The sequence below is a fragment of the Belonocnema kinseyi genome, chromosome 1 (assembly GCF_010883055.1).
Source record: "Belonocnema kinseyi isolate 2016_QV_RU_SX_M_011 chromosome 1, B_treatae_v1, whole genome shotgun sequence".
NCBI lineage: Eukaryota > Metazoa > Arthropoda > Insecta > Hymenoptera > Cynipidae > Belonocnema > Belonocnema kinseyi.
The window spans coordinates 97,463,116-97,469,807 of record NC_046657.1 but is presented as its reverse complement, the minus strand read 5'-3'; the positions used below and the strand labels follow the sequence as shown (position 1 = coordinate 97,469,807).

At 28.7% G+C, this 6,692-nt stretch overlaps 1 protein-coding gene across 7 annotated transcripts in view; it reads left to right on the top strand.

Moving 5' to 3' along the window:
• The first annotated feature begins 3,653 nt into the window (after positions 1–3,653).
• LOC117167741 (patronin) overlaps positions 3,654–6,692 on the top strand; it is a 161,455-nt gene continuing 158,416 nt past the window's right edge. For all 7 annotated transcript variants that reach the window (XM_033353233.1, XM_033353641.1, XM_033353007.1 and 4 more), the window contains exon 1: positions 3,654–4,022. The gene's annotated coding sequence lies outside the window, so the exon portion shown is untranslated. The remainder of the gene's footprint in view (positions 4,023–6,692) is intronic.

Genomic DNA, 6,692 nt, shown 5'->3' with positions numbered 1-6,692 from the left:
TGATTTCAGAAAATTAGAAAACATTTTAATGGATTTCAAGAGATCTCTTAAAAATATCAGCAACTTAACAGGAGATTTTGAACGATTTCAAACTATTCCAAGATATCTTAAAACATTGCAAGCGATTTCAGGAGATTGCAAACGATTTAAAAATATTTCAAAATATTCAAAGATATTTAAAAAAAATTGCAAGAGATTTCAGGAAATTTTAAAATATCCCAAGAGATTTAAAAAGATTTAAAAATGATTACTGAAGATTTAAAAACATTTCGAAGGATTTGAAGAGATTTCAAGAGTATTCGAAATATCCCAAGAGATTCAAAAAGATGGTGAGCGATCTCAAGAGATTTGAAAACATTCAAAAGGATTCGAAGCGATTTCAGGATATTTTGAACGTTTTCAAGAGATTAAAAATATTCCAGGATATCTAAAAATTTTGCAAGCTAATTCAGGAAATTTCGAGTGATTTCAAAGGATTTCAAAATATTAAAAAATATTCCCAGATATATCTATTCAAGAGTAATCAACCCCTAGTTGAGTGCAATAATGTTAATGCGATGTGTTTCCAGGAAGGAAGAAGACTTCGAGAAAAGTGTAATGCTCACAGAGAATCCTCTTTATGAGGTATGACAGAAATAACTGTTAAATATTGTAATAAAAATTAGTCGATTATATATATATATATATAATATTAATAATATGTATATAATGTCTCTAATATCCATTTTTATGCAACTTTAGAAACTTGTCTTGAGATGAATTAAAGTAGACTCCATTCCCAACAAATCTCTTCTAAAAGTCATATCTATATATTCATAATATACATTATTTTCTTAACGAAAAAATGTATCGCTAATATTATTGATATTGCATTAATAATAATATATAGTGTTTTTAAAAAACTCTGAAAAATAAATTAAGTAATACATATTTAGAAACCTTAAAAAATTCTTTTATATTTCTTGAACATTTTTTTAATACATTTCACTCTTCCCTATTCCAAGGGCAGCGAAATGTAAACAATTGGGTAGTTTAAGGCTGGAGGGGCCTCCACCTCCACCGCGAGTCGTGGTATTATTTTGTCAAGCGACGTTAATTGGTTGCCCCTGCCTTGAATCGATGCACGCGTTGTAAAAAATGTGTACGTCCTTGCATTGGCGCATCACATGCATATGCCAATGTTGTTCAAGAGTTTTTGTTGATGTACGAACCGGTCAAAAACATGGAAAAGGATGAAAAAGTACCTTTTCTTAGCAATGAACAATTAGCAAATCAGGACAAATTGCCAAATAAAAATCAATATAATAGAATCAATAAATGAATTAATATTAATATTACGTTAATAAATTATTTCGCGGAACATTCAATATTGTAGCATGACGTCACAAGCATGATATATTAAGTGGAAATGTCAGGAAGGTTAGCATAGTTTGTACATCTCTACATGCGGGAATGCATACGCCTTTTTGGAGAAAATATTCTATACGTAAAAGTAAATTATAAATGAATTAATAGTAATATTATTCAAGTGTAGAATACAATTCTGTTTCATCCGTTTATTGGTTGAAGACCTTTCAGTTTCACGAAATACAATCAACTATCCGAAATTTGAAGTTAGAGTACCCGATTCTGATCAAATCGATCTGATACACTAACCTCAAATTTTGCATATTTTATTTCGTGACACTGAATGGTCGTCAATCGACAGAAGAATAGAAAATGACTGAAAAAATGCATTTTACACTTTAGAAATATTATTATTCAAACATTTATGGTTTATATACGTACATTTAGAATATTTTCTCCAAAAAGTCATATGTAGTTCCATGGCGTCATGCAAAACCATTCAACTCAAACCAACAAGGGTTTCGCGCTCTTTGGGCGTCTTTTTAATTAGGTATTTTTACTTCAATCAACAGCTAACTTCACTTCGTGTATTGCTGAGGGGAAAGCAAGGGATCAAATGCATGGGATTCCGTTCATTTTTGCCCTATATTTTGCTAATATCTGCTTAAAAGCTAATTTTTTCTATATAAGTGTTTGAAAAATAGTTTGTTTTTTAAATTAATATTTAATTAAATGATCAAATGATAATAATGATTAATAATTACAAAGATATTACACAAATCAAGTTTTGTTCCATGCATTTGATGAATTGTTTTCCCCTCAGCTGTTAACAAAGTGAAGTTAGCTGATGGTCTATAAGATCCCACGAAATCTTCGAAATCGTTGGATATTGAATAAAATCCTTTAAAATCTTTGGAATCGCAAGGAATCCTCTAAAATTTCATTTATTTTCCAAAGTAATCTATAAATTTCTTTGGAATCCTTTTAATTACCGACATCTTTTTCATTTTTTTGGAATCTATTCAAATAGCTTAAAATATTTTAAATCTTCTAAAATGCTGCAAATACTTTTGGGATCGTCCATATATTACGTAAGACATTTTTCTTTTGTTTATATCGCTGTGTCCTTTTCAACTTGATAAAAATATTATTTTCGTCTTTATTCAAACAACAGAAAAACGTCTTACGTAATATATGGACAATCCCTTTATATAATTTGAGGTCTTAGAATCCCGTCAATCTTGTGAAATTCTTTGAAATCCCTCGAAATTTTTGAAATTGTTACACAATTCTTTGACATTCCTTGAAATTTTGGAAATCTCTTAAAATTCTTCAAAATCGTTTAAAATAACTTAAATCTTTGAAATTATTTGAAATTTTGCATGCTTCTTCATATCCCTTTAAAGTACGCAGAAATCCCTTAAAATCCATTGAAATCTTTCGAAATCGTATGAAAAAATATTTTTAAATCCCTTAAATAGAAATTAAAATTGATTGATTCATTGAAATTCTCAAAAAAAGAAACCGTTAAAATACCTAGAAGTTATTTAAAAAAATATATTCTTGCAATATTTAAAAGTCAAACAATAAATAGAAATGTATTATTGTTAGAAGTATTTCAAATGGATTTTTTTGCTTCTTTTTAAAATCAAATTTTAATATAAAAATTCTTCATTTTGAGAAATATAATTTTACATTATTGTTAAAGTAATCAAATTAAATATGTTATTTGTACTATTATTTAAGCTAATACGGTGCAGGACTTATGATTTCTAATGCGCGTATCAGTTTTTTTCCTTTGAAACAATATTAATAGTGACATCAACTAATGAAAGTTTGTAGAAAATTTTGATCACTGAATACAATAATTTTCAGAAGATATTTTTTGTTCTAATGTAGAAAATAATTGATTAAATAAGTTTGCAGGTATAATTTTTAACTTCAAATAAAGTTAATTTAATTAAATATTATGTAAATCATCATTTGATCAATATCCATTTTCTGTTGATTGTCCGATTTCACTATCAATAAATTTTAATTTTCTAATCAATAGTTTTTAGTAATTGAAAATAATGCAAACTATTCAAAATCAGGCAACTTATAGGTACTGCTAACTTATTTTGAGGAAGTAACTTTATAATTCACACCAAAATTATTTAAAATTACAAACAAGAAAATCCCGCTTTTATTCAAATTAAAAACTTCCCACCCTGATCACGTGACCTCTCGATTTGTGAATCGACTCTGGAAATCGATACAACCCACCGGCAGCTTCACGATGCTCTGGTTCTGGATCTGGTTTTCACGATGATGATCGGCTCGTGTCGCGATCGTGATTTTTTCGCAAGTATTTCCAGCTTCCTTACAAACTCAGCAACTCTCAACCATTTTCAAGAAAAATCTCGATTTACGTAACGAATTTCGGCAGCATTTAACCTCTACAAATCCCAGTGAATTTCGCCAAAGTGTGATTGATTTCGCGGGGTGCGAGTGTCTTCTGTCGCAGGGAAAAAAGGCAAAGTGGTAGTGGACTTGGTCGTTTGAGTCGTGGCTGTCAAGTCGATAAATAAAGACGTGTTTTTTCATTCACCAAGTTTCCCTGCTTTGGATTAATCAGCATTTTTGGATTTCGAACAGTGGGACTCTCCACTATTTAAACAAAAAACGAAGACGAGGTACGCCCTTTTCCGCCAATTTGTTTTTGCCATTCCTGTAGCAACTCTTCTCTTATTCCCCCTTAAACCCCCGCACATCACCTGAGCCGTAGATTTAGTTCGTGAAAGGATCAGCGAGGTGCAAATATAATTTTGTACATTTGTAATTTGATGATTTCTATGTCGAGGGATAGGTAGAAAACTTGAGAACATTTATTAACGCAAGTGGATTACTGTACGTTGAGGTTAAAATCGATACTGGCAGCTTTGCACGAATTCGCCGCTCAGTGCGGCAAACGGTCAGCAAATTGTTGATAAAAATAGATACGCAGTCCTTGCCACCAGATTCTGCCGAAATTTCCGGCTTTTTTTATGTGTGAGATGCATATTTTGTTGATGAATTGAGGTTATTTTCTCCGGGGATAGGTGCAGTTTTCTCAAGTTTTAGGGGTTGTTGTTGTTAGATTTTTAAGGTGGCAATGTTTTTAGTAGAGAACTATTTTCTTTGGGATCCTAATTTCAGTTTCTTTAAGGTTGGTGTTGATTAAACGGCGATTCATTGTTATTGACAGCATGAAATTCGTGTTCAAATTGGTCCTCTGGCCCTAATTAGCTCAAATTGTTCAAAGCCAAGATTATAATAAAGATTACAGCTATTCAAATTATTTATAGTTTCTTATTTAAAATTTTCGAATATTAACCCAGGGTGATCTTTGGACAGAGGTTTTTAGAAGATAAGGAAATGAGAATGAATTTATTTTTTGCGTGGATTAAAAAAATTTTTTAACATAAAAGACCTATCTAATTACATTAAATGTCACTTGATATTACCGCATAAAATTATTGAAATTTAAATGAGTTCAATTCCAACTATTACAAATTTATAGGATTCCAATATGAAATAACACAATTTGGAGCATAACAAATTTCCTAGATTTGAGACTGAGATTAACATGTTTAATCAGAAACATTTGAAAGTTTTAAAATAATTTTAGTCAAATCATTTTAAATCTTTTACTTTGGATCTATACATTTTGAATTATAATTATTCCAAATTGTAATATTTAAAATCGAAAGCATTAAGAGTTCAACAATTATAAGTTTAAAACATTTACTGTTTAATAATTTTGTATATAATTAGCTTTATAAATGAGAGAATTTCAAATAATTTAAATTTAAAGATTCACTATAGGGAAAATGTCATATTTGTACGTTTAAAATTGTATATTTTCTAGTTTATTAAATGTCAGTGTAAGTTCATCAAAACTGACCAATCTCCGAATAACAATTTTTTTAAATTAACCACTTAAAATTCAACAATATTTCACTATGGAATATTTCAGGCATGAAGGATATGTAATTTGAAATATTTCACTTTTAAACGCTTCTATTACACATCGGTGAATGCCAGAAAATCAGGGAATTTCTGGATAAACTGAAATTGAAGTTAATTTCATTATTTTGTTGAAAAATCATTCATTTTGGTTGAAATTTCGTTTTTTTGTTGAATTAAACTGCTTTTACTTTAAAATTGAAATTTTTTTATTGAAATATTAACTTTGATAAAAGTTTTTTTTCAACTGATAAATTAACTATTTCACGTTTGGTTACAAATATTATCTTCTTCAGTTTAAAATTCCTGTATGTTGTTGAAAATTCGTCTTTTTTGGTAAATATTAATCTTTTTGGTGACTAATTCCTCTTTTTGATTAAAAATTAATTTTTAATTAAATTCCTTTAAAATTGTAAATATTTGGTTGAAAAATCATGTATTTTGTTAAAAATTAATCTTCTTTCAATAATTTTTAAAAATTAAATGTAATTTTTTCAACTGAAAATTTAACTTCCATTGGTTGTCGAAAATTGATCTTTTTTGATTGAAATTGAATCTCCTGAGTTGAAACTTTGTTGAAAATTGTATTTTTGAGAGTTATTTTTTGTTGGAAATTCATTTTTCTAACGGAAAATTATCCATTCTATTCTTGGTCAAAAATCTATCTATCTTTCGTTGCAAATTTATATTATTTTACTAAGAATTCGTTTTTTGTTGAAAATTCGTCCTTTTGTGTTTGAAAGTTCAATTATTTTGGTATAAAATTGTATTTCTTGGTTGAAAACTCATTTTTTTGGTTAAAAATTCATGTTGTGGGGTTGAAAACCTAACTTTTTTGCAGGGAATTCGTATTTTTGGCTCAAAAATGCAACATTTTGGATGAGTTTTTTTTCTTTATTGATTGAAAAATCTTTCTTGGTTGAAAATATAACGCTAGTTAAAGTTCCTCGTTTGGTTTGAAAATTAGTTTGCTTTGGTGGAGAATACAATTAATTTGTTGAAAGTGCGTATTGTATGCTTTAATTCGGCTGCTTTTTTCGTAAATAAAATAATTTTTGGATGGAAATATCAACTATTACGCTTGTTTGTTCAGAAATAATTTTTTATCGATGATTCATCATTTTGGTTGAAAACTATACTATTTTTATGAAAATTCCTTTTTTAGTTTTTTGGATAACCTCTTCTAAAATGTATGACTCTTGGTACGAAATGTAAACAACAAAATTTATATAAAAACCTTTTTTTGCATTAAGGGAATGTGACACAGCTAAATACCTATATTACCGACCACAGTTTTTCAGTTCACTGAATGTTTTTTTGAACCTAAGAACTTTTTTTGTAAATAAAATATCGAGCTG